Source organism: Sapajus apella, unplaced genomic scaffold (assembly GCF_009761245.1).
Source record: "Sapajus apella isolate SASKATOON/1434 unplaced genomic scaffold, GSC_monkey_1.0 scaffold44, whole genome shotgun sequence".
NCBI classification, from domain to species: Eukaryota; Metazoa; Chordata; class Mammalia; order Primates; family Cebidae; genus Sapajus; species Sapajus apella.
Window position 1 is genome coordinate 15,617,258 of NW_022436984.1, and position 27,772 is coordinate 15,645,029.

At 37.6% G+C, this 27,772-nt stretch overlaps 1 protein-coding gene and 1 non-coding gene across 5 annotated transcripts in view; one reads left to right on the forward strand and one right to left on the reverse strand.

The window, feature by feature from the left end:
* Positions 1-27,772, forward strand: part of EML4 (EMAP like 4) — a 157,660-nt gene that overhangs the window by 43,646 nt on the left and 86,242 nt on the right. The gene's annotated exons all lie outside the window — the stretch shown is intronic.
* On the reverse strand, positions 11,508-11,614 carry LOC116524327. Its single transcript, XR_004257276.1, has one exon. It is a non-coding gene; the product is annotated as a U6 spliceosomal RNA (small nuclear RNA).

A 27,772-nucleotide genomic window follows, 5' to 3' on the forward strand; every position in this document is an offset into this window, starting at 1 on the left:
CTTCATTAGGGTTAAGAAATTCTGGTAGTTTAAAAATCTTTAGGGATTGAATCTTTCCGTTGCATACTTTTATATACTGTTTAAAGGAGCTTTCAGATTGCAAATGTATGCTTCAACTTTGTTAGCCTATCGTCTCCCTTTTTTTTTTTCTTTTCCCCAGCAGCCATATGAATCTTGCCTTGCTTCCTTGACTAGAAAACAGGAATAATTTTCTAATAGTTTTAATAGCATGGAAAACATAAGGGTAGTAATTTTTTAAATTTTTAGGTCTAGGAAAGATACAAGAACAGTTTAAATTTATGTTTTAGAACTGGCTACAAAGTACTTTTGTGTTTTCTTAAAACTTGTATAAAATTAAGGATATTGATGACTGTTGTTTAGATACATCAGTTTCTTTTATGCAATTATAATTTATAAGCGGAATGTGTACGATTTTAAAATTCATTTCATCAGTAGTTACTGAGTACCTATTATGTGTGTAACCAGAAAACTTTGTCTTATTGTATATATCAAATATTACAGTAAATGGTGGGTAACACATATGGTTTGTGATCCCCCAATTTTTCCTAACAAGCCAATGAAAACCAAAATTTAGAAGCTTAAAACATTTTACTGTTTGAAATTCAGTCCTTTCTCTGTTAACTTTTTATTAAGACAGCAACTTGGGTGAGAGTCACAGATCACTGACAAAATATCAGGTAGTGGATTCAGTATGAACTGAAGTAGAAAAAATTTATATCTAATACATTTACTCGTATATAAATATCCAAAATATAAAAATTTAATGTTTTAAAAAATGGACTGTTACTTGATACTTACCTGAGTTTTTATTGTAAGGAGTTTGTATATTTGAATAGGCTAGGCAGTTATTCCCAATTATGTAGCTTTTTCTTCTATGTTTTCTTTCTCACCTACTTAGCCTAGCATTTATAGCAGGTTTTTTGTTTTTTTTTTTTTCCATTTTTTAAATTCATTGAAAATAAACAAATTGATAAAAATGAAGGATTTGGGCTAAATATTTACTGGGCTAAATATATACATTTACTGATGTATTCTGGTTAAAACCAAACACCTAAAACTTAGTGCTTAATAATTTTGTTGTTATATCGAACATTATTGTGGGTGAAGAATTTGGGCAGGGCTTGGCTAGGCAATTCTTATTTTCCACTAAGGTCACATGGTGATAAGCAGCTAGAGGGTCGTACCTTTTGCGTGTCTGGTGCATTGGCCAGGATGGCTGGAAGGGTAGGCTTAGCTGGGACTATCAAACTGAATACATATTTGTGGCCTCTGGTATGGTGGCTCAGAGTAGTTGGACTTCTTTTTTTTTTTTTGAGACGGAGTTTCGCTCTTGTTACCCAGGCTGGAGTGCAATGGCGCGATCTCGGCTCACCGCAACCTCCGCCTCCTGGGTTCAGGCAATTCTCCTGCCTCAGCCTCCTGAGTAGCTGGGATTACAGGCACGCACCACCATGCCCAGCTAATTTTTTGTATTTTTAGCAGAGATGGGGTTTCACCATGTTGACCAGGATGGTCTCAATCTCTTGACCTCGTGATCCACCCGCCTTGGCCTCCCAAAGTGCTAAAGGGCGGCTCCATACTCCTGGAGAAAGTATTCCAGGAAAACAGTCTTAGATTCTGCAAGACTTACTGATATCTAGTCTTGGAAGTTACACAACTTCTATTGATGAAAAAGCAAGACACAAGGCCAGCCTAGATTCAAAGGAGAGAACTGCACAAGAGCATGACACCTGATAGGCGTGGTCCATTGGGGGTTCATCTTTGGAGACTAGCTATACTGCAGGATTTGTAACTCTGCATAGGAGATAAAAAAACTTTTTTTGAGATAGGGCCTCACTGTGTCACCCAGGTTGGAGTGCAGTGGGGCAATCATGGCTCACTGTGGCTTCAACCTCTCGGGATCAAGTGATCCTTCCCTAAATAGCTGGGACTGCAGATGCACACCACCACACATGGCTAACTTTTTTTTTTTTTTTTGTAGAGACGAGGTCTTCCCATATTGCCCAGACTGGTCTTCAACTCCTAGGCTCAAGTGATCTGCCTGCCTCAGCCTCCCAAAGTGCTGAGATTACAGATGTGAGCCACCATGCCCAGTGAGAAAACCTTTTTTTTTTTTTTTTTAAGATGGAGTTTCAATCTTGTTGCCCAGGCTGGAGTATAATGACGCAATCTCAGCTTACTGCAACCTCGGCCTCCCAGGTTCAAATGATTCTCCTGCCTCAGCCTCCCCAGTAGCTGGGATTACAGGCACTTGCCACCACGTCCAGCTAATTTTTTTTAATATTTAGTAGAGACGAGATTTCACTGTGTTGGCCAGGCTGGTCTCAAACTCCTGACTTCAGGCAATCCACCCACCTTGGCTTCCCAAAGTACTTGGATTGCAGACATGAGCCACCGCGCCCAGCCCATAAAACCATTTTTTAGTGGAATAGTATTCAAATCTTATAATCCAAGCTGATTTTCATAAAATCCAACCACTTTAATATTTTTATGTACCTATAAAAGCTTCCAGAGTAGTCTGCAAATTTATTTTGTTTTCTCTTGAAGTATGTCTGCCTTAGACTAGATTTTTTTTCTGTCTTATTATAAAAAATGTTTAATAAGCAAAAAAAAAAAAAAAAGAAAAAGAAAAAAGAATTTTACAGTGAATACCTAAGTATCTATCACTTAGATTCTGTAATTAACATTTTGCTATACTTGGATTACCATGTATCTATCTGTTATCAACCTGTTTTATTTTCTGGTGAATTTAAAATTAAGTTGCAGGTACTCAGTTACAGATTTAAATTACTTTTTCTTACAATCCAAACCTTAGAGGATAGTCAGAAAATATAAAGAATCTTTATTGCTTTACCTTCTCCCTTTGAGAACCTCTTTGCTTGGAACTTTTAAATCTGCCTTATTCATCACATACCCAGCCAAACTTCGGTTTAGTTTTCCACAACTCATACTCCTGGTAGTGTCACCGCACTAAGATCTTTGGAGGAAAAGGAGAAACTCGTTTTTTTGTTTTGTTTTGTTTTATTTTGTTTTTTGAGACGGAGACTTGCTCTGTCGCCCAGACTGAAGTGCAGTGGCCTGATTTCGGCTCACTGCCACCTCTGCCTCCCAGGTTCAAGCAATTCTTCTGTCTCAGCCTCCCAAGTAGCTGGGACTATAGGCACCCACCACCACACCTGGCTAATATTTGCATTTTTAGTAGAGACGGCGTTTCACCAGTTGGTCAGGCTGGTCTCGAACTCCTGATATCGGGTGATCCACCCACTCTGGCCTCCCAGAGTGCTGAGATTACAGGCATGAGCCACCGTGCCCAGCCCATTTCTTTTTTAGTTGTAAAAACAATTGTCCACAATCCTAGTGTGAATACAGCTTTCATTAATGTGCTACCTGTCCTTTTTCCATTTCATATATCTTTACAATTATTGCTAGTTAATAATCTTTCATTATTACAATAACTATAAAGATACAATCTTTAAAATTTCACACGTGCAAAATATGTTTTAATTACATATAAATGGGTTTTAATTACATATAAAACGTTTTGCATGTGTAAAATTTTAAAGATTATTATAGCCAAACAATGAGTGCTTGATATTTCATTGAATGCTATTTTTAACCATGCCTCTACAATTAAGTTGCTTTTCAATTGAGGAAAACTGTTGAACAAAATGAAATACTGCTTATTGTCTAAAATTATGTGCAAAGTTTATCCCACCCCTCTGACTCACACCCTTAAGAGTTGAAAGTGATGAAATGGCAGAGAAAGTTGTTGAAATAAAGATCTACTTTATACCTGGTTGATTTTGAAACTGCATAAGCAACAAACACGGAAGTTAGGGGGAAAAAGGTACTTTTCAACTGTAATAAAACATGTTTGTTAAGTAAATTTTCATTTTTTAACCAGTATTCTGACAGTTAATATTCTTATAGTTGGACTAAGTAAATTTTCTATTTAAAGTTGTCCTGTAGATTTAAGCATCTTAGAAACCTTTGGCGTCAAGCTCAAGAGCTATGAGATATGTATATTCCCTATGAATTTTACTTGTTTTTGTACTGGAACTTCTTTTTGAACTCTAGACAAACAAATTGAAATCTTGGGGATACAGTCTTGTTGAAGATAATTTAATCAAGTCGTCCTGTACTGAACACAGATTATACTTAACCCATCAAGGCAGTCGAGTCTCTTATTTTATTAAAAGTTTTTTTTCAGAGAAAGCAATTCTTGATTGTCAAGATTTGTTATTCCCAGAATTAACCTTCACTGTAAAAAAAAAAAAAAAATTCTTATATAAGCTACATTCTTCATGTTATAGATTCAGTGTGTTTCTTGTTTGGCCCTCTGTGGAAACAGATGGTTACTGTTACTCATTTAGTAACTTTAGATACTTGAAACCTAATATTTGTCTTTTAGGCTTTGCTATGCTTGAATTATCTTATTTACATAATGCAGACCTAAATATAGAGTTTTTCCTGTGGAATACTGTAGCCATGAAAAAGATGCTCTCTGAGGATTCTTAAAATATGCTTCTGGACTACATTTGGCCCTGTTTGTGTGTGCACAGATTCACTGTCTTGAGTAGTTAGGTAATTTGAACTATATTGCTTGATTGCTGGAATTGTCTTTAGTTTTTAGAGGATATGTCCAAATATCAGATCTGTCAACCAGTATTATAACCAAACTCACTAGCAAAAATGGTCTGGATTTGATCTGCTTTTAAATATGTAGATTTACTTTGGGGAATTTGATCTGGGTGCTGATCATCTCACTTTTGGAAAATCCCTGGGGTATTAAATTGATCTTGTGATTAATTTATGGGTCTCAGTCAGATCTGGGGTGGTCCTAGAGGATTGTATAATCTGCAATGAAGTGGTCTCTAGAACAGGGGTCCCCACCCCCCAGGCCACACAGCAGGAGTTGAGCAGTGGGTGAGTGAGCAAAGCTGCATCTGTATTTGCAGCTGCTCCTCATCACTGTCATTACCACCTGCGTTTTGGTTCCTGTCAGATCATTGGCACTAGATTTTCATAGGAGAGCAAACCTTATTGTGAACTGCGCATGCAAGGGATCTCAGTTGCCCGCTCCTCATGAGAATCTAATGCCTCATCTGTTACTGTCTCCTATCACTCCCAGACAGGACCATCTAGTTGCAGGAAAACAAGCTCAGGGCTCCCAATAATCCTACATTATAGTGAGTCGTATAATTATTATGTATTACAATGTGATAATAATGCAAAGTGTACAATAAGTGTAATGTGTTTGAACCATCCCAGCCCTCTCCTGGCTGCCTCTAGTCTGTGGAAATGTTGCCTTCCAAGAACCAGTCCCTTGAATCGAAAACCTAGAGACTGCTGCTTTGGAGTATTTCAGATATTCTGTACTTGAGAATTACTGCTTGGATCTCTCATGTATATGGATCTCCCTGAGCCCGTCTGAAGAGAATACAGTAGTGGTGGAAAGAAGAATTAAGTTTGCTTTATCATATTTAGTTCAGTGTCAGCCTTTCCTACTTGGTTTATGTTCAACAGTACAATACAGTTCCATACTGGAGTACAAGAGTATTCCTTTAAGTGTTGAAGATGCTTTACTTTGACCACAAGAATATTTGAATTTTGGATTTTAACTAGTAGTATGGTAGTGGCTTCTTTTCAAAGTCAGTGAAAAAAAAATCTTTTTTTTTTTTTTTTTTTTTTTTTCCATTTTAAAAAGAGGGGATCTTGCTGTGTTTTCCTGCCTAGACTTGAACTCCAGGGCTCAAGCAATCTTCCCATCTCAGTCTTGCAAGCAGCTAGGGCTACAAACATGCACTGCAGCATTTGACTCAGTGAAAACTGTTAATACAGGGTATAATGCAGTTAACTAATGATTCTTATGCATTTACTCCAAAATTTAACTGAAACACATTTGCTTCTTTCATCAGTGACATCATTTACACACCAATGACTCTTGGCCATGAAGAACCCACAGAGAACATAGGTATAGGTGAATTCTGAAGTCAAGAGAGAGTTTAGTTGTAGACCTTTAATTGTAGTAGAAACAGCATCAAGTAAGGAAGAGCCCGCTTCATAAGGAAATACAGTTGACCCTTGAACAAGTTTGAACTGTGCAGGTCTACTGATATGTGGATTTTTTTCAGCCAAATCTGGATTGAAAAATACAGTATTCCAGGGATGCCAAACCTGTGTATACAGAGGACTGACTTTTTGTATATATGGATTCTGCAGGGCTGACTATGGGACTTGAGTATGTACAGACTTGGTATATGTAGGAATCCTGTAACCATCCTCCCACATATACTGGGGGGTGACGGTAGATGTCTTTGAAAAGGTCTACCTTAAAGTTCTGAAGTTCTGTAAATCTTCTGCTTGCTTCAGTTCTACATTTGATTTTTCTTTTTGATTTTCATAGATTAGAAAATGACATTTTGCATTTAATATAAAGTTTTAAAAAATCAGAAGGCTTATGTATGTGGTTTTACTTTGGTTTTGGTGCAGGACCATTGAAAAACCCCTTTCTGGCTGGGCACAGTGACTCACACCTGTAATCCCAGCGTATTGGGAGGCCAAGGTGGCAGATCACTTGAGCTCAGGAGTTTGAGACCAGCCTGGCTAACATGGTGAAACCCCATCTCTTCTAAAACTACAAAAAATTAGCCAGGTGTAACTGGCACACTCCTGTAATCCCAGCTACTCTGTAGGCTGAGGCAGGAGAATCACTTGAACCTGGGGGGTGGGGTTTGCAGTGAGCCAAGATTGTGCCACTGCACTCTAGCCTGGGTGACAGAGCAAGACTTTCATCTCAAAAAAAAGAAAACCGTTTTCTGCCAGGAATAGCTGCTTTGAAATTTCTGTATAGGAAGGGCTTAAGAGGTGGCAGTTTGGGTGGGGGAGTATGTCTTGAAGATTTCTTTTGATGCTGCACATTATTTTCACTCATAATGTATGTCATAGATCATTCAAAACAGCAAAGTTCTCAAAAAATTGTTTTATCTCTAATACATATGTAACACATAATTGAAAAAATACCAATTGTCCACATCAAATTCAGGCATACTTTGTTTTATTGTGCTTCACTCTGTTGCACTTTGCAGATAATGTATTTTTTACAAATTGAAGGTTTTTGGCAACCTTGCGTTGAGCAAGTGTATTGGCCCCAGTTCTCCAATAGCATGTGTACCCGCCTCATCTCTGACATATTTTGGTAATTCCCACAGTATTTCAAACTTATTTGTTATTATTATGTCTGCAACAGTGACCTGTGATCTGCAGTCTTTGATGTTACTGTTGTAATTGTTCTGGAGTGCCATGAGCAACATCCATATAAGACAGCCTACTTAATAAATGTGTGTGTTCTGACTGCTCCACAGACTGGCTGTTCCTCTCTCTTTCCCTCTCCTCGGGCCTCCCTATTCCCTGAGGTAACAATATTGAAATGAGGCCAGTGAATAATCCTGCAATGGCCTTTTAAGTGTTCAAGTGAAAGGCTGGGTGCAACCTCTCTCACTTTAAATGGAAAGCTAGAAGTGATGAAGCTTAGGTGAAGAAGGCATGTCAAAAGCTGAGATAAGCTGAAAGCTAGGCTTCTTGTACCACACAGCCAGTTGTGAATATAGAGAAAAACTTCTTGGAAGAGTGCTACTCCAGTGAACACATGAATGATACAAAAGTTAAACAGCCTTATTGCTGATATGGCTAGTGTTTGAGTGTACTGAATAGACAAACCAGACACAACATTCCCTTAAGCCAAAGCCTAATCGAGAGCCAGCCTCTAACTCTTCATTTATGTGAAAGCCAAGAGAAAGGTGAGGAAGCTACAGAGATGAAGCTAGCAGAGATTGGTTCATGAGGTTTAAGAAAAGAAGCCATCTCCACACATAAAAGTGCAAGGTGAAGCAGCAAGTTCTGATGTGGAAACTGCAGCGAGTTATCTAGAATATTTAGCTAAGGTCATTGATGAAGGTGGCTGCACTAAACAACAGATTAGCAGTGTAGACAACATTGTCTTATATTAGAAAAGGATGTCATCTAGGACTTTCATAGCTAGAGGGGAGAAGCCAATGCCTATCTTCAAAGGACAAGCTGACTCTTCTTTTTTAGGGGCTATTGTAGCTGATGACTTTAAGTTGAAGCCAGTGCTCATTTACCATTCTGAAAAGGGCCCTAGGATTATGCCGAATCTACGCCACACATATGTATGCTCTAGAAATGGAACAACAAAGCCTAGATGACAGCACATCTGTTTACAACATGGTTTACTTTTTTTTTTTTTTTTGAGACAGGGATCTTGCTCTGTCACCCAGGTTGGAGCGCAGTGGTGCTGTCATGGCTCACTGTCCTCAGCGTCATGGGCCCAAGCAGTCCTCCCACTCGAGCCTTCTGAGTAGCTGGGACTATAAGCACACACAACCATGCCTGGCTAATTTTTTTTTTTTTTTTTTGAGATGGGTTTTGCTCTTTTGTTTTTTACGCTGGAGTGCAGTGGTTCAATCTTGGCTCACTGCAACCTCCGCCTCCTGGGTTCAAGCAGTTCTCCTGCCTCAGCCTCCCAAGTAGCTGGGATTACAGGTGCCCACCACCATGCCCAGCTAATTTTGGAATTTTTGGTAGAGATGGGGTTTTACCATGTTGGCCAGGCTAGTCTCGAAATCCTGACCTCAGGTGATCCGCCTGTCTCGGCCTCCCAGAGTGCTGGGATTACAGATGTGGGCCACCGCCACCAGCCTAATATTTGTATTTTTTGTAGAGACAGTGTTTCATCATGTTGCCCAGGCTGGTCTTGGATTCCTGGGCTCAAGCAATTTGCCTGTCTGGGCCCAAAGTGCTGGGATTACAGGTGTGAGTCTCTGTACCTGCCCTAAAGTTGTCATCTTAATTCTCTCCTTACTCTCCTTTCCCTGTAGCCATGGAGGCATTGAGTCATATTAATTTAACCCACCACTGATTCTGATTATGGAGAAGATAATTTCTCAGCCCTATTAGTAAAAATTACATTGTCATTTGAGAAGAGAGTTTTAAAATTATTTGATGTATTTTACTTATTTATTTATTTATTTCCCATTTATTTATTTTATTGCATTTTAGGTTTTGGGGTACATGTGAAGAACATGCAAAATTGTTGCATAGGTACACACGTGGCAGTGTGATTTGCTGCCTTCCTCCCCATCACCTACATCTGGCATTTCTCCCCTTGCTATCTCTCCCCAGCTCCCCACCCCCCACCGTCCCTCCCCTATTTCCCCCCAACTGACCCCAGTGTGTAGTGCTCCCCTCCCTGTGTCCATGTGTTCTCATTGTTCAACACCCGCCTATGAGTGAGAACATGCAGTGTTTGATCTTCTGCTCTTCTGTCAGTTTCCTGAGAATGATGGTTTCCAGGTTCATCCATGTCCCTACAAAGGACCCAAACTCATCGTTTTTGATGGCTGCATAATATTCCATAGTGTATATGTGCCACATTTTCCCTATCCAGTCTGTCATCGATGGGCATTTGGGTTGGTTCCAGGTCTTTGCTATTGTAAACCAGTGCTGCAATGAACATTCGTGTGCACGTGTCCTTATAATAGAACGATTTGTAATCCTTTGGGTATATACCCAGTAATGGGATTGCTGGGTCACATGGAATTTCTATTTCTAGGTCCTTGAGGAATCGCCACACTGTCTTCCACAATGGTTGAACTAATTTACACTCCCACCAACAGTGCAAAAGTGTTCCTATTTCTGCACATCCTCTCCAGCATCTGTTGTCTCCAGATTTTTTAATGATCTCCATTCTAACTGGCGTGAGATGGTATCTCAATGTAGTTTTGATTTGCATTTCTCTGATGACCAGTGATGATGAGCATTTTTTCATATGTTTGTTGGCCTCATGTATGTCTTCTTTTGTAAAGTGTCTGTTCATATCCTTTGCCCACTTTTGAATGGGCTTGTTAGTTTTTTCCTTGTAAATCTGTTTTAGGTCTTTGTAAATTCTGGATATCAGCCCTTTGTCAGATGGGTAAACTGCAAAAATTTTTTCTCATTCTGTTGGTTGCCGATTCACTCTAATGATTGTTTCTTTTGCCGTGCAGAAACTGTGGAGTTTGATTAGGTCCCATTTGTCTATTTTGGCTTTTGTTGTCAATGCTTTTGGTGTTTTGGTCATGAAGTCCTTGCCTACACCTATGTCCTGAGTGGTTTTGCCTAGATTTTCTTCTAGGGTTTTTATGGTGTTAGGTCTTATGTTTAAGTCTTTAATCTATCTGGAGTTAATTTTAGTGTAAGGTGTCAGGAAGGGGTCCAGTTTCTGCTTTCTGCACATGGCTAGCCAGCTTTCCCAACACCATTTATTGAACAGGGAATCCTTTCCCCATTGCTTGTTTTTGTCTGGTTTGTCAAAGATCAGATGGTTGTAGATATGTTGTGTTGCCTCCGAGACCTCTGTTCTGTTCCATTGATCTATATCTCTGTTTTGGTACCAGTACCATGCTGTTTTGATTACTGTAGCCCTATGGTATAGTTTGAAGTCCGGTAGTGTGATGCCTCCCGCTTTGTTCTTTTTGCTTAGAATTGACTTGGCTTTGCGGGCTCTCTTTTGGTTCCATATGAAGTTTAAGGTGGTTTTTTCCAGTTCTGCAAAGAAGGTCATTGGTAGCTTGATGGGGATAGCATTGAATCTGTAAATTACTTTGGGCAGTATGGCCATTTTCACGATGTTGATTCTTCCTAACCATGAACATGGAATGTTTCTCCATCTGTTTGTGTCCTCTCTTACTTCGTTGAGCAGTGGCTTGTAGTTCTCCTTGAAGAGGTCCTTTACCTTCCTTGTTAGTTGTATTCCTAGGTATTTTATTCTCTTTGTGGCAATTGTGAATGGAATTTTGTTCTTGATTTGGCTCTCTTTAAGCCTGTTATTGGTGTATAGGAATGCATGTGATTTTTGCACATTGATTTTGTATCCTGAGACTTTGCTGAACTTGCTTATCAGTTTCAGGAGATTTTGGGCCGAGACAATGGGGTCTTCTAGATATACAATCATGTTGTCTGCAAATAGAGACAATTTGACTTCCTCCTTTCCTATTTGAATGCCCTTTATTTCTTTTTCTTGCCTGATTGCTCTGGCTAGAACTTCTAATACTATATTGAATAGCAGTGGTGAGAGAGGGCATCCTTGTCTGGTGCCACATTTCAAGGGGAATGCTTCCAGTTTTTGCCCATTCAGTATGATCTTGGCTGTTGGTTTGTCATAAATAGCTTTTATTATTTTGAGATATGTTCCATTAATACCTAGCTTATTGAGGGTTTTTAGCATAAAGGGCTGTTGAATTTTGTCAAAGGCCTTCTCTGCATCAATTGAGATAATCATGTGGTTTTTGTCTTTGGTTCTGTTTATGTGGTGAATTACGTTTATAGACTTGCGTATGTTGAACCATCCTTGCATCCCTGGGATGATGCCTACTTGATCATGGTGGATAAGCTTTTTGATGTGCTGTTGCAATCGGCTTGTCAGTATTAAAAATATGGAACGCTTCATGAATTTGCGTGTCATCCTTGCTCAGGGGCCATGCTAATCTTCTCTGTATCGTTCCAATTTTAGTATATGTGCTGCTGAAGCGAGCACTATTTGATGTATTTTAAAATCCAATGGTATATTTGCTTGTTTTAACAAATTTTGTGTAAGATAGCCCTTGTTAACAGTATTAATTTGTGACCTTCCACATCAGGGATTGACAAACTTTAGCACTTTGTGGCAAAATTCACTGTTTTGAATCCTGTGAGCCAAAAATGGTTTTTATGTTTTTAAATGGTTGGAAAAAATCAAAAGAATATTTCATGACACATTAAAGTTAAATGAAATTCTAATTTCAGTGTTCATAAATAAAGCTTTACTGGATCATAGCCATACATGTTTATACAGTTATTGTCTATGGCTGCTTTTGTGCTGCCACAGCAGAGTCCAGTAATTGGGACAAGAGACCTTTTGCCCTACAAAGCCTGAGATGTTCACTCTCTGGTCCTTCACAGAAAAAGTTTGCCAACCCCTGTTATTCATGTTTATCTGTTTTCTTGTTTACTTTTTCAAAAACAGGACATAAACTATACTATGTAAACAATGAATATGCATTATCTTTTGCTTACTGGAAACTGACTTTTAAAATGTATATCCAGTGATCATGTTAGCCTTCCACATTGATATATAGATATATAACATATTTTTAATAGCTGCACAGATTCCATACAGATTCCATATTTAGATACCATATTTCATTCACTTGATCCCATTTTGATAGGTTTGATAGGTTTGTAGTTCCCTTTCTCCTTGCTATACAAAGTATGTGTATTTTTCATTTTAGTAGTGATTACAGATTAGTTCAGAACTGAGATTTGTAGCAGTTCACAAAGGCACCAGTAAAAATGCCCTAACTTCCTAGCTAGTATTTGCTATTTTTTTTTTTTTTAGTTTGTTCATAGTAAAAATTATTTTTGTTTGCAAGCCCCTGCTGAGTAATGAGGCTAAATCATTTGCACCTGTAAAGACACGCTTTGGAGTAGCTGAAGTTTAACCATTATCTCAGTGTTTTGTTTGGTTTCTGTTTTTTAAGCGATCTTAAATGTTAGTAGCTACAAATAACAAACTGTACTGTAGCCAGTCATCTTTCTTCTCCTTGCTTACAGGAAGTAATTATTTTTTAGTCTTTCTCTATGACAAGAGAACAATGTGAGAAATTTTACCCCAGTTAACCCAGATCTCTTATGTATATGAAAAACATTCCCATGAAAACACATCTAGATACTGTAACATCTTCGTTTACAAAGACCATTAGATTTTCACTACTCTTTGGACAATTTGAATAAACATGTATAACAGTCTCTTAAGAAATGCTGACTCTATGCTATATTATGAAAAAGTTGAAATTTCCCTTTCTACTCCAGACTCTTTAACCTCCCTCATTTGTGTCCTCATGTAGGTGATTATTCTGCCCTTTTCAGACACCTAACAGTACCACTATGGGTTCTTCTTCCTGTCATGTATACCGTTGGGAAAATTTAAATTTTATTTAGGGAATTTACAGTTTAAATTATGAAAATTTTTGTTGCTTATTGAATGAGTGTTTTTTGTTGTTTTTGTAACAGCTGTTTTGAGATACAATTCACATGCCATATAAGTCACCCATTTAAAACATACAATTCAGTGGTTTTTAATATATTCACAGAGCTGTGCACTATCAATTTTAGACTATTTTTACCACCCTAAGAAGAAATCCTATATCCTTTAGCAGTCACTCCTATTTGTCCCAATCCCTGTAGTTTTTAGGCAACTGCTAATCTACTTTCTCTTATAGGTTTGCCTATTTAGGACATTTTTATATAAATTGAATCATACAACATGTAGTCTTTTGTGACTGGCTTCTTTCACTAAGTATGTTTTCAAGATTTCATCCATGTTGTAGCATCTATCACTTTCATTTTTTTATTGGAGTAATATTTCATCATGTGGGTATAACCATATGAATAAACGTTCAACATTTGATGGACATTTGGGTTATTTCTACTTTTTGACTCTATGAATAATGCTGCTAAAAACAGTCATGCGCAAGTTTTAATATAGGCATCTGTCTTCATAATATTCCTAAAGTATATAGCTAAAAGAAATGAAGACAGATGCCTACATAAAAACTTTAGGTATATAGTTTAGGAGTAGCATTGCTGGGTTATATGGTGACTCTGTTAAACTTTTTGAAGAACTGCCAGATTGTTTTCCAAAGTGACTCTACTGTTTACATTCCCACTAGCAGTGTATGTGGGTACTAAGTAAAATAAACCAGATACACAAGGACAAATATTGTATATTTCCACTTACACCAGGTACCTAGAATAAGGAAATTCATAGAAACAAAAAAGAATAGAGGTTACCAGGGACTGAAAGGAGAGGTGACTGAGGAGTTGCTGATATGATGACAAAGTTCTGAAAATATGCAGGTGATGGTTGCACAACACTGTGAATGTGCTTAATAACACTGAATTGTAATAAAGTTAAAAATGATTAAAATGATAAATTTTATGTGTATTTTATAACAAAATCATAAAGAGATGCCACTTCATACCATTAGGATGGCTGTAATCAAAGTGACTTCAAGCGTTGGTGAGGATATGGGGAAACTGAAATAATGTTTTCAGAGGTCACCCATGTTTTAGTATATGTCAGAGTATCATTCCTTTTTAAGGCTGAGTAATATTTCATTTTATGTATATACCACATTTGGTTTATCCATTCATATGTTTATGGACATTTGGGTGCTTTCTACCCCTTGGCTGTTATGAATAATACCACTATGAACATTGGTATATAAAAGTATCTGAGTCCATGCTTTCAGTTCTGTTGGTTTATACATGTAAATGGACTTGCTTGTCATATGGTAATCTTGTTTAATTTTTTGAGTAATTGCCCACTGTTTTCTATGATGGCTACACAGTTTTACATTCCCAGCAATCAATACACATGAGTTCTAATTTCTCCACATATTTTTATATGCTTATTGTTAATTTGTATGTCTTCTTTAGAGAAATGTCTATTTAAATTTTTTGCCTACTTTTGGATTGCTGGATTGTAGACTGAGTATATTTTCACATTTAGTAAATCTTGCTGAATTATTCTCCAGAAGTTTGTCGATATATACTTCACTTCAGAATGTACGAAAGTTCTCATGCTCTAAATGTGAGCAACATTGCCAGACTTTATTTACATTTTTTGTTTATTCAAAGGATGTGTAAAATAGTATTTTGTGATTTTAGTTGTCGTGTCCCTAATTACTAGTGAGTTTGATCCACCCTCCTTCCCTCCTTATGGATAGAAGTTTGCCTAGTCATGTCGTCTTTGCATTTTTCTATTGAATGAGTGTCTTTTTTTATTGCTTTATAGGCAATATTGACATATTCCTTACATATGTTAGTAGATTTTCTCAATTTTTCAGAAATTTTAAATCTTTTATTTTTTGAAGTGAGAAGCAAGCAATTTGAATTTGTGTCCTTGGGATTTAACGTAGTTGCTGACAAATGAGTCACTCAATAAATATAAAATGTATAAATGTTTTACAAACATCTAACAATGTTTTATTTTTAAAGAAATAATGCTACCCAAATTAAATAACAGATGAGCTCTAATTGTACAAAAATGTGTTAATCATACCTTTATGGTAAAATTATGTGTTGGATCTCCTATTGTTCATGCCCTAGGCATGTTTGTAAGTAGATTAGAAAAGTAGTTCTTACCAGCCTTTTCTTGGTATGATAGTTATTTAAAGTAGATAGAATCTATTAGATCTTCCAGATGCACTTAAATTCTGAGATAAAAATACACATACTCACATAATTCTTAGCCATAATACTAGAGGGACATAATTCTTAGCCATAATACTGGAGGGACAAGGATTGGGGAGATGTTGGCCAAAAGACACAAAATTTCAGTTAGATGGGAGGAATAAGTTGAAGAGAGCTATGGTAGATCATGGTTTTTACAGTTAATAAAAAATAACTTACATACTTGAAAATTGCTCAAAGAGTAGATTTTAAGTGTTCTTTCTCTTCATAGAAAAATGCTATGTGAGGTAATACATCTATTAAGTAGTCTGTCTTAGCCATTCCACAGTATTTACATGTATCAAAGTCTGCACTATAAATACATACAACTTTTACTTGTCAGTTAAAAAGTAAACTTAAAAATGTTAAATAGGGATATAAAAAAGAATAAAAGAACTGCTTTCTTCTAGAAATATATATATAAATTTTAGTTCTACTAGCAGTATCCCACAAAATTTCCATCAAGTTCAACAAAGGGAATCCCCTCAAAAGGAAAGCAAGATTTTGTTGAGCCTGTACTGAACTTGTTTAATCCAGACTTTTTCCCACTTTCAGTTTTATGTACATATGAAATGATGTTCATTCTTTTTCTTTTCTTTCCCTTTGAGGGAAGATCTCTCTCTGTTGCCCAGCTGAAGTGCAGTGGCACAGTCATAGCTCACTGCAGCCTTTACCTCCCAGATTCAAGCATTCCTTTCACCTCAGACCCCACAGCCTGCCCCAAGTAACTGGAACTACTGGCACACACCTGGCTTTTTTTAAATGTGTAATTTTGTAGAAATGATGCCTCACAATTTTGCCCAGTCTGGTATCGGCTCCTGGGCTCAAGCAGTTCTCCCTCCTTAGCCTCTCAAAGTGCTGAGATTACTAGTGTGAATCACTGTGCCTAGCCTCCATTCTTATTTTTTAAAGAATTTTATCCTACCTGCTTTCAAAATTAATATGAACCTGTTACGGCTTAAAAACAAAAAAGCTCCTCTTCCACAAAGAAAAACTTTAAAGTTGCTCCTTGTCCAACAACTCAATTTTGTGTGACATATTGCAATATATATGCCCTTCAAATACAGTTGACCCTTGAGCAACATAGGTTTGAACTTTGTGGGTCCACTTATACAAGGATTGTCTTCTCCCTCTGCCACCCCTAAGGCAGCAAGACCAACCCCTCCTCTTCCTCCTCCTCTGCCTATGCAGTGTGAAAACAGCAAGGCTGAAGAGTTTTATGATCATCCATTTCCATTTAATGAATAATGAATATATTTTCTCGTATGATTTTTTTTCTTTTTTAACATTTCATTATAAAACTATAGTATATAATATATATAACATATAAAATATATGTTAATCAACTGTTATCATTAAGGCTTCTGGTCAACCATAGGCTATTAAGAGTTAAATTTGTAGGGAGTCAAAAGTTATACAGAGGCCAGGCATGGTGGCTCATCCCTGTAATCCCAACACTTTGGAGGCTGAGGCAGGCGGATTGCTTGAGGTCAGGAGTTCAAAACCAGCCTGGCCAACACGGTGAAACTCTGTCTCTAAAAAAATCAAAAAAATAAGCCAGACACAGTGGCATTTGCCTATAAACCCAGCTACTTGGGAGGCTGAGGCATGAGAATTGTTTGAGCCTGGGAGACTGAGGTTGCAGTAAGCCAAGATCATGCCACCGCACTCCAGCCTGGGTGACAGGACATGACTCCGTCTAAAGGAAAAAAAAAAAAAAGTTATACTATGTGGGTGGTCAGTACTCCTAACCCCTACATTGCCCAAGAAGTGACATAGTTTTAGGAATAAAATTGACGAGTTTTGCTGATATAGCTTGTGGTCGATTGATATATTTCCTCTGGGTCTTTCTCTGCTTTCCATTTGTTTTGTTTTGTTTTGTTTTTGTTTTTCTTGAGATGGAGTCTCACTCTGTTGCCCAGGCTGGAGTGCAGTGGTGCAATCTGAGCTAAATGCAACCTCTGCATCCTGTGTTTAAGCAATTCTCCTGCCTCGGCCTCCTGAGTAGCTGGGATTACAGGCACCCACTACCATGCCCAGCTAATTTTTGTGTTTTTAGTAGAGATGGGGTTTCACCATGTTGGCCAGGCTGGTCTTAATCTCCTGACCTTGTGATCTACCTGCCTCGGCCTCCCACAGTGCTGGGATTACAGGCATGAGCCACTGTGCCTGGCCCTTCTTTTTTATTTGAAATAGGCTAAAACATCATGTTCTTAGAGCTTGTCATTTAAAATTTCGTGTTCAATACTTACCTCATTTGAAATATAGCTGTAGTCTTATAATTTAGAAGTTACAGCTTTGCTTAATATTTTATAGGCCTACTAGTGAGCTTTTAAAATGGCATTGCCTTAAAAAAAATTCTCATCAGTATTTTTCTTTTAATAGGAAAAAACTTGCTCCACAGACCAGGCTTTCATTTTTTTCTCTCCTGGTAAAAATTAACTGACTTTCTTTGAGTTCCACAAGTTTCTGTATATACCTGTCAGGATAGCTGTTGTATTGTACTTTATTGTATTTATTTATATTTTTCTCTCCCCAACAATGCTTGCTAGGGTTAGGAAACAATTTGGACTGCTTTAACTCCCAGCCTCACCTCAGTGCATTGCAGTCATGCTTCTGTTCCCATGACTCCACTGAAACTTCTCTTGTAAAGATTTCCTAATACTGGTCAAATCAGATGGACCATTTTTAGTCATTGTCTTTTGATATCTTTGCAGTCTGTAATGTTATGTCTCCTTTCCTGAACCTGTGACTAGCTTTCTGACAGTTTTTATTGTGTCTTCTCTGCTGGATAACTTTGGTCCTATTCCTTTCTCATTCCACATCATCATTTCTCATGACTCCAGTTACCAGATATGTCCTAATAAAGTTCCCAAATGTAATGTCTAGTTAAGGCCTCTATCTTATGCCCAAGACCTAGGTATACTTTTGTTATAATGACCTCAAACTTGGCAGATCCAAAACCACAACCACACATCATTCTACTCCTCCATTCCCCACCCTGTTTTTTTTTGTTTTTTTGTTTTTTACTTTGTTCTCTATCAGGAATGTTTGAATATTTATTCAGTCATCCAAATAGAAACATGGGGGTCTTCCTCTGCTTTTTATCCCCTCATCTCATCAGTGACCATATTCCATCAATTCTGTCTTGAGTATCATCTATTAAAATTATCCCTTTATTTCTCATTTCTGGTAGATAAATTTCTGGCAGTAATTTTTTTAAATTTTAAGCACCTTGAACATTTTTGATATATAGTAGTATTCAAATACTTGGATGATTAGGTCTTTTGGAAAGGAGATTTGACTGTAATAGAAAAGAGAGAAGATGATTCTTAATCATAGAAATAGCTGAGACTGGGTCCCACAAGCTTTTTGCCTGAAATTAGGTTTTGATTTGAGAAGAAAGAAATGCCCAAGGTATATAATAGACAAATTAGTAATGCACTATGCACATAGGAGGGGGTGGGAAAAAAGTCCAGTATACTTTGATGTACAAGAGAACCTTTTTTGTTATATACTAATTAGAAAGCACTTTGTTACAGAACTTCTTGGTAGCCCTTCTAACATTAGGAGCCTCTAAGCAGTCATTTAATTTGGGTCCATTTATTATAAAGAAGAGTACATATATGTTGACAACTAAATTATAAAACTACAGCCTTATATTTGTCTGGTGATTGAAGAGAAGTATAATAAAATACAATCTGCTTTCAAGCCTCTAACCAGTCAGTAGCAGGAATTTGAATTCCTTCCTAGCCTGTAATGTTTCAAACATACTACATATTCCCCAACCCACCTCACTCCTGTTAATCTTTCAGGTAACTCCTATACTTTGATGAATCTGTACCAGGTATAATCAAAAGAGAAGTTCTTTCCTGAGTCTTATTGTAGAAGCGCTCTTTTGATGGCTTCTACTTTTCTGTAAAGGCCTTTTGTAGTATTAATCTGAGTCATTTTGCCTCATTCCGATGTCTTTGATAGCTTTTGCTGTCGATCCTTATCTCAGTCTCTTCATGCTCACAGCTCTTCATGTTCTGTTAGGTTTAGGTTTCATCCTTTCACAATAGCTTTTAATGCATGTATATTTATAGCAGTCATGTTGTTTATATTTTACTTTGAATTAGTTTAAATTTAATAAGTGCAAATGTAAAGCTTGAAAGCAGCAAAGAGATAAACCACTGATAGCTCTGTTTTGACGCTTATCCTCACAAATTTATTCTTTAATTAACTTTAGAAATACTTATGGGAGAATAAATACATGTTCCATTCGTTATCATCTGGTTTTACTAAAGATATTTATAATATGAATTTCCTTACAAGTTGACATTATTTGTAAGCGTGGGTAGTATAAAACTGGACTATCTGACCAGCTCTAAATTGTGTGTTATTATAGGTTACTTAATATTAGCACTGCAGTTAATATTCTCAAACAACTTGGAAAATTAAGAAAAATGACTCCCATTGTTAATTATATTCATTAACTTAGCAAAATGTTTGTAATAAATCACCCATGATCTTAATATTTTAGTTTAAAAATCAGTGAAAAGTGATAATTCCTTTAGTTTAGTTACAGTTCATGTGGATTTTATTTTATATAAAACTAAAAAGGAAATATGACTTGCTACTTTATATACACATTGTTTATTTTATTTCCTACTAGAAAAAATACTTCAGGGACTTTAAGCTCTTTTATGGAAACTAACATGTTTTGTGCTTCAGTTTCAAAAGGCAAAAACTGGGTTTTGTTTTTGAAGCAATAGTACCTTACTGCTAACCAGTTTGAAGAAGATCAGAAAAGTAGTGCCCAAGAACAACCAAATTATTGTAGTGAATATTCTTGTAGTGCATTAATTCATGCGTTTCTGCTGCCTGGGTTTTAGCCACTTCTCCAAGCAGCCCAGGTTTTTTGTCTGTATCCTGCCCGATTTTGCCTGTGTGCTCTGTGCTCCCTCTCCTTCAGTTTGTCTCTTTTTATAATATAGAACACTTTCTTTAATTCAGAGCGCACAAGGGCAGGAGAACTATAGTTTTATTTGTGCCAACGTAGTAGTAGTTTGTGTGGGAGGCCATCTGGACTGGGAAGATTTCTTCAGAATGTAAAGTATGCTATGAGATTTAGAGAGCTGGGATTTGCTTTCGAACTACCTGGGAAGGTGGTAGGAAATGTAGACAGAACTGGTTTATATTGCTTACAACATAGGTGGTGAGAATGGAAGACAGCTTGCCTGGTCTTGCTTCAGTGTGTGGTTCCTCTACACTTAAGAATTTCTGACCAGGTAATGTATCTTTCTGTTCCTGTGAGTTCAAACCTGTCTCTCAAACTTGTGACAAAAGAAGTCTGAGGACTTAGGAATGAATCTAGATCCCTTGCTTCCCCCATTAGCCTCCATTTCCCTTTAAATATATGTGTTAGTAATGCCGTAAACATTTGCTTACACTCTTGTATAAAGCACTTAAAACTGCTTACGTTGGGCTGGACACAGTGGCTCATGCCTGTAATCCCAGCGCTTCAGGAGGCCGAGGCAGGTGGATCACGAGGTCAGGAGTTCAAGACCAGCCTGGCCAAGATGGTGAAACCCCGTCTCTACAAAAATACAAAAAAATTAGCTGGGCATGGTGACGGGCACCTGTAATCCCAGCCACTCGGGAGGCTGAGGCAGAGAATTGCTTGAACCCGGGAGGCGGAGGCAGCAGTGAGTCAAGATCACGCCACTGCACTCCAGTCTGGCAACAGAGTGAGACCGTCTCAAAAAAAAAAAAAAAATGCTGACTTTATAAATGAATATATTCCAGTTGAGAGGACAGAATAGGTTTTGCTCAACTTGTTCTCCCCTGAACAATGATGGTCATATATATAAAGCAGCATCTTTTAATGGAAAATAATTTAAAAGTGCCTCTCAATAATACATCAAAAATTGCATAATTAAGCTTAACTTTTGCTTTTGTGACGTCTAAGTAAAACGTCATCAAAAACAGAATAATCAACAGGTAACCAACAGAATGGGAGAAAATTTTTGCAATCTACTTATCTGACAAAGGGGCTAATATCCAGAATTTACAAAGAACTTAAATTTACAAGGAAAAAAAAACTGTCAAAAAGTGGGTGAAGGATATTAACAGACACTTCTCAAAAGAAGACATTTGTGCAGCCAACAAACATGAAAGAAGTTCATAATCACTGGTCATTACAGAAATGCAAATCAAAACCACATTGAGATACCATCTCATGCCAGTTAGAATGGTGATCATTAAAAAATCAGGAGACAACAGATGTTGGAAAGGATGTGGAGAAATAGGAACACCTTTTTACACCGTTGGTGGGAGTGTAAATGAGTTCACCATTGTGGAAGACAGTGTGGTGATTCCTCAAGGATTTAGAACTAGACATACCATTTGACCCAGCAATCCCATTACTGGGTATATACCCAAAGGACTATAACTCATTCTGTTATAAAGACACATGCACACATATGTTTATTGCGGCATTGTTCACAATAGCAAAGACTTGGAACCAATCCAAATGCCCATCAGTGATAAACTAGAGAAAGAAAATGTGGCACATATACACAATGGAATACTATACAGCCATTAAAAAGGATGAATTCATGTTCTTTGCAGGGACATGGATGAAGCTGGAAACCATCATTCACAGCAAACTAACACAAGAACAGAAAACCAAATAGCACATGTTCTTACTCAAGTGGGTGTTGAACAATAAGAACACATGGACTAGGGATGGGAACATCACATACCAGGGCCTGTCGAGGGGTGGGGGCTAGGAGAGGGATAGCATTAGGAGAAATACCTAATGTGGATGACAGGGTGATGGATGCAGCAAACCACCATGGCATGTGTATACCTACGTAACAAACCTGCATGTTCTGCACATGTACCCCAGAACTTTTAAAGTATAATTTAAAAAAATAAAAAATAGAATTATCTAGACCGGGTGCTGTGGCTCATGCCTATAATCCCAGCACTTTGGGAGGACAAGGCGGGTGGATCACCTGAGGTCAGGATTTTGAGACCAGCCTGGCCAACATGGTGAAGCCCCATCTATACTAAAAATACAAACAATTAACCGGGCATGGTGGTGGGCACCTGTGATTTCAGTTAGGAGGCTGAGGCAGGAGAATTGCTTGAACCCTGGAGGCAGAGGTTGGAGTGAGCCGAGATTGTGCCATTGCACTCCAGCCAGGGTGATGAGCGAAACTCCGTCTCCAAAAAAAAAAAAAAATTGCAGAGCATGGTGGTACCCACCTGTAATCCCAGCTACTTGGGAGGCTGAAGCATGAGAATTACTTGAGCCTGGGAGGCAGAGGTTGTAGTGAGCTGAGATCACGCCACTGTACTTCAGCCTGGGTGGCAGAGCCAGACTCTGTCTCAAAAATATATATATAAATATACACATTATGTGGTATTGTTACTGATCTCTCATAGTCTTCACTCACATTAGCTTCTCTAATTTAACCTAATCTTCTGCTATTACCATTCTAACCAATAAGGGCTGCGCAGTGTCTCGGCATAAGTGCTTTAGGAAGGGGAGATCAAAGACTATTTCAAATTTTTTAACAACTTATTTGTTCTTGGGATGATATTTTATCCCATATCGTATAGCTTTTTGAAATGAAGGACTGTTTTTTTCCATAGGTTTGTAGAGGACTAATTTTAGGGTCATACCATTAGACCTCAAAACTATCGTAAAGACCATCTAGTCTAGTTGTTTTTATGCCATAAAACCCCCGGGTTCTTTGGAAATACAACTTCATTTTTGTTTTGGAATTTAATTCACAAAATGGATTCACTGTTCTCCAAAGAATAAAGTAAGTCAGTAATGTAGACCGGTTATCATATCCCCTGTCCACTTTTACAGAAGAGAAAAATCACTGAACTTCCCTCCCCCTCCCTAAAAAGTATCATACATGTTTTAATCACATAAATGTTCCATTATGTGTGAGTGTCCCAATATCCTGTCTTCTGTCATACAACCATCAGAAGTAACTATTGTCATAAGTTTTGTGTAGATCATTCTCTTAGTTTTTCAGTAGTTTTATTTTAAACATTTTATTATTTACTTTTTATATGTTTTTTGAACTTTATGTAAATTTCACCTGACTTGCTCTTTACATCATGTTCTGAGATTCAAAATGATGTTGCATATCGCCATAGTTTATTTTTACTGTTCTGGTATTCTGTTGATTGTTAATATCACAGTTTATTTACCCATTTTACAATTGATGGATATTTAAGTTGTTTCCAGTTTGTTTTTATGATGAACTGTGCTGCTGTGAATATTCTTGGACATGTCTTTTGGTATATGTATGTCTGCAGAAGTTTATCTACAACAGAGACTGGGAGACTATGGCTGGGAGACCACCTGATTTACAGATGATGTTTTATTAAATGAAGTTTTATTGGAACATAGCCACATTCATTCATTTACGTATTTATAGCTGTTTTTGTGTTACAGAGGCATCTAAATAGTTTGCCACACAGACTGTGTGATCTGGAAAGCCTGAAATATTTAACTATTTTCCTCTCTGCAGAAAAGTTTGTTGACTCCTGCTCTAGGTCAGGGTAACAGTGGAATTGCTGGGTCATAGGAAATGTGTGTCTTCAGTTTTACTAGATATTGCCAGGGTTTCCCCCCGCCCCCAAAGTCATTGAAACAGGTTACTTTCTACCAGTAATGTTTGAGAGTTTGTATCCCTCCATATCTTTGGGAACACGTGATGTTACCATGCTTGAAATTTTTGGTCAGTCTGATAGGCATAAAATAGTATTTCAGATGATTTTAATTTTCCTTTCCAAGATTATTAATGAGGTGCTTGAGCCTCATTTTATGTTTGTTGGCAATTTATGTTTCCTTTTCCATGAGGTGTTTTGAAAGACTGACAAAAGCCTTGACTAACTATAGAGTTGTTTGTAGTCTCGACTTCCCTGGTCTCAGGTCATCCTCCCACCTCAGCCTCCTGAGTAGCTGGGACTACAGTTGTGTGCCACCATGCTGTCTAGTTTTTGTATTTTTTGTAGAGACAGGGGTGCCATGTTGCCCAGGCTTATTTCAAGCTCCTGAGCTCAAGCAGTCCTCCTGCCTTGGCCTGCTGAAGTGCCGCAATTACAGACATGAGCTACCATGCTCAGTCTGGTTACTAATTTTTATCATTTATATGTGTTACAGCTATCTTTTCCATGTTTATGGATTGCTTTCTCTATCATGTCTTTTGGAGAGCAAACATCTGAATTCTATTGTAGTTAAGTGTCAGTATTTTATGATTCTTTTTGTATCTTTTTAAGGACTTTGCCGTTCTTGCCATTTGTAGGATATGAAGGCATTGCAGTTATTTTCTAAAGATTTTATAATTTTGCCTTTAATTCTTTAATCTTCTTGGATTTTATTTTTGTGTGTGGTGAAGTTACGGGCTTTTTTTTTTTTTTTTTTTTTTTGAGACAGTGTCTCATTCTGTCGCCATGCTGGAGTGCAGTGGCATGATAGCTCACTGCAATCTCCGGCTTCCTGGTTCAAACAATTCTCCTGCCTTAGCCTCTCGAGTAGCTGGGACTACAGGTGTGCGCCACCATGCTTAGCTAATTTTTTTTTTTTTTTTTTTTTTGGAGAGACGAGGTTTCCCCATGTTGGCCAGGACGTTCTCAATCTCTCGACCTTGTGATCCACCCACCTGGCCTCCCAAAGTGCTGGGATTACAGGCATGAGCCACTGCGCCTGGCTGATACAGGCTTTAATACACGGTTCATCCTTGAATAACATGGGAGTTTGGAGTGCCAACTCCCTCTCCCACTCAGTCGAAAATCCACATATACTTTTGGTTCCTCAAAAACCTGACTACTGATGGCCTACTGTTGACCGGAAGCCTTACTGGTAACAAGTTGATTAACACATATTTTATGTATTATATATGTTATATGCTGTATTCTTATAATCTAGAGAAAAGAAAATATTATTAAAATCATAGGAAAATTCATTTATTCATTAAATGGAAGTGGATCATCATAACGTCTTCCTCCTCCTCATCTCAACTTACTCAACATGAGTTGAGTAAGTTGAGGAGGAAGAGGAAGAGGAGAAGTTGGTCTTGCATTTTCCTGTTAAGTACTTAAGTATTTAAAAAGTGATTACTTATTGGTAGCATATGAGTTCAGAGTCCGGAATGATGGTTATGCCAAACAACAATCAGTTGTCCATGTGGGTGTCTAAGATAGTGACACTTTTTCTTTCTGATAGTTCAGTGTACACTTTATTTCATGCACAAAATCATTTTTTAAATATTGTATAAAATTACCTTCAGGACAGGTGTATAAGATACACGTGAAACATCAATGAATTTTGTTGTTAGACTTGGATCCCCTCCCCAAGATATCTCATTATGTATGTGCGGATATTCCAGAATCTTAAAAATTTGAGATCTGAAACACTTTTGGTCCTAAGCAATTCAGATAAGGGATACTCACCCTGTAATACATTTTTAAAAAGGAAGAGGTCCTCATTTTAGAGAATTTTCACATCAACAGTTCAGAAAGCTTCGTTATTCAATATCTCATAATGTAGGAAATTAGATTGGAAAGGGAGCATTGCTATAGCTAGGCATAGTTAATCCTAACTGCAAAGAGGTAAGGAGAAAGGTAAAAGGATTAGAACACCGAAAATGTGGTCTGGTGCTGTTGCTCATGCCTATAATCCCAGCACTTTGGGAGGCTGAGCAGGGAAAATTGCTTGAGGCTAGGAATTAAGACCAGCTTGGGCAACATAGTGAGAGCTCATCTCTACAAAAAAGAAAATTGAAACTGTAATACTAATTATTATTATTATTTTTGGCAATAGAGCCTTATTCTTTTGCCCAGGCTGGAGTGTAGTGATGCAGTTGTAGCTCACTGCAACCTTGAACTGAGCTCAGACAATCTTACTGCCTCAGCCCCTTGACTACAAGCATGTGCCATCACACCTGGCTAACTTTTTTAAAATTATTATTTATTTATTTTAAAGACAGGGTCTTCCTCTGTCACACAGACTGGAGTGCAGTGGCACAATCATGGCTTACTGCAGCCGTGACCTCTTAGGCTCAAGTAATGCTCCTGCCTCAGCCTCTTGAGTAGCTGGGACTATAGGTGTGTGCTGCCACCCAAAAAAATTTTTTTTTTTTTTTTTTTGTAGAGATAGGGTCACCCTAGGTTGCCCAGGCTGGTCTTAAACTCCTTGGCTCACGCAGTCCTCTTGCTTCAACCTCTCAAAATGCTGAATTACAGGCCTGAGCCATGATGCTTATTTAATTAGAAATATAAAAGCCTCTAGGGCATCATTTCACCACAGTGCTTGCAGCATAGTAATTAATATTCTAAATGAAGACTGAGTCACCAAGAAGTGATTATAAATGTATGATGCCCCCAGTAAGAAAACAAGATAGTAAGTATTCTGTTTTAGAAAGATATGAAATCAGTAAAACCCAAAGATACTAGAATGTGTGAGCATGTCTTATTCTGATATGATACTAGATTGCCAACTTTTGGATATTTATAATAAAATAAAATACACTTAACGCTGCAAAGATGACATATATTTCTCGACAGTTCAGAAAAGAAATTAACTATGATTCAGTGTAATAAAAGCATAATGAATAGCTATCATTGTATTCTTTAAACTGTAATTTTTTTTTTCTTTTCCTTTCTTGAGATGGAGTCTCACACTGTCACTTGGGCTGGAATGCAATGGTGCAGTCTCAGCTCACCACAACCTCCGCCTCCTGGGTTCAAGTGAATCTCCTGCCTCAGGCTCCTGAGTAGCTGGGATTACAGGTGCCCACCACCACACTTGGCTTATTTTTTGTATTTCCAGTAGAGACGGGGCTTCACTGTGTTGGCCAAGCTGGTCTCGAACTCCTGACCTCGTGATCCGCCCACCTCAGCCTCCCAAAGTGCTGGGATTACAGGCATGAACCCTCGTGCCTGGCCTAAACTGTAACATTTAAAATTTTAAAATATAAAGTTTACTAGTCACATATAAATTTACTTGTACTTCTAAAAAGAGACTGACTTATGCCAGTAAATAGATTAGACTGATAGTAAGAGGTTTGTTGATCTCCGTTTTCTCTTCATTGTTTTTTTTTCTTTAACGAATTTAGGAATGCTAAAGAATTCATTTGTATTTCATATTTTAACCTTCAAAGCTCGAAACTATTTTGAGAAGGCACAAAAATTTTTAAAAAGTGGGGGGATTACTAATTTTAGCTTATACTCCTACTCTATAAAAAAGGGGGTATGTAAGGACAATGATCTAATCTACTTGGATTAAGAACAGGGAATGTTAATAGCCCTCAGAAAATAGATATATTCTAAACTATTATATTCTTAGTTTATTGTGAATGAGAATGGTGGTATCTTAGAGATTGGGAGTAAAAAAAAAAGAGCAAAG